The sequence below is a fragment of the Prinia subflava genome, chromosome 9, assembly GCF_021018805.1.
Source record: "Prinia subflava isolate CZ2003 ecotype Zambia chromosome 9, Cam_Psub_1.2, whole genome shotgun sequence".
Lineage (NCBI taxonomy): Eukaryota > Metazoa > Chordata > Aves > Passeriformes > Cisticolidae > Prinia > Prinia subflava.
This window is the reverse complement of record NC_086255.1, coordinates 15,829,325-15,830,761: the sequence shown is the minus strand read 5'-3', so window position 1 is coordinate 15,830,761 and position 1,437 is coordinate 15,829,325. Positions and strand designations below refer to the sequence as shown.

General features: G+C 34.4%; 1 protein-coding gene across 3 annotated transcripts in view; it reads left to right on the top strand.

The window, feature by feature from the left end:
• RBP4 (retinol binding protein 4) overlaps window positions 1-1,437 on the top strand; it is a 42,016-nt gene that overhangs the window by 27,385 nt on the left and 13,194 nt on the right. The gene's annotated exons all lie outside the window — the stretch shown is intronic.

Genomic DNA, 1,437 nt, shown 5'->3' with positions numbered 1-1,437 from the left:
TTTTGCTGGATTTTTCTTAGGATTTCTTTTAGAACTGCATCACCATCAAAACAGGAATTGTAGCAAGAAGTCCTAACCTGTTACTAGTAAGAAAAATGTACTTTGTACATATTGTATAGCTCACAGACATAATACATTCATCTTCCTCTGTGGCTTCCAAGCCTTCTGATAGTCTTGAGATATGACAGAAGGCACTGGCTTAGCATCTTCTTAGTGTGAGATCTTGGAGACCGCTAATTAAAGAGATGTCAGGACACTAAACCCCTGAGCATTCTTAGCTCATAAATCCTCAGGGAATCATTTTAACATTTTAAACTAACCAATTAATTCCTATAAAATTGTCTGATGTGTAGATATGTATACCTGTATGTTATCTCCTTCATTCACAGTATATATACTTTACTGTGCACACAGAAGTTCCTATTAAAACTTCATATGAGAAATTCCACCAAGATACTTACCCCACATTATACACGTGCACAGATGTACACACGTGTATTTGTGAGAGGCACTTAAGGGCAGGAAAACAGAATGTTATGGAGAAATCTTTTAAATGGTAGAACTTAGTTTTCCTTGAACTAGTCAGGAGATGATAGAAATTGGATTACTAAAAGTAAATAATTATGAAGCTATACATAATAAAATGGGTGAAATCCTTAAGACCTTACAGAAGTCTGAGCTTGCTCAAGCACTCAAATGATTTACCTAGGTGAAGATGGAATAAAAGAATTAGAATTTGATTTAGCACAGCCAGATATGGCTTATTCTTTTTTTTTTCCAAAAAGAGAGAGCCAAAAGAAAGAATAAGATCAGAAAAGTGATTAAATTCAAACTGAGTTGATGAAACAGTAAATTTTTTATTCTATAAGCATAAATATCAGTCAGATCTACACTTTCTTCAGATAAAGTTGGTTATGTCTGTTTTATTAAATAGCACAAAAAGGGTAATAACTGACAAATATTAGGCAAAGAGGGACTCTTGAGTCTGGTCATAAACCATAGATAACCATATATCTATATAGATACAGATATATAATTATACATGGGTAAAGTTTCCTGCCATTAGAAGTGCAACATTACACACATGAATAGAAAAGGAATGGTGGAAAATGTATTGAATTTGAGGAGCAAACATTCCAAAGCTACATGAGTGAGAAGGCTGAATTTAAGTGACAACTATGACAGTAAATAATCTGTGTTTGTTGAAACTGATCTGAATTCCAGCACAGTAGGAGGACTGCAATACAATTAATCTCACTTCTGTTTATGGCACCCAGCAATAAGAGATTCTTGGTGTAAGACAATAAAACATACGCCCTTTGGCCGTTCTTAATTTATAAAGATCATTGCCGAAGTACAACATCATCTGTCTGCCAGAAGCCACAGTGTGTCAACGTTTGTTTTTATCAACAGATCCCAAAGATTCAACATGGGCAA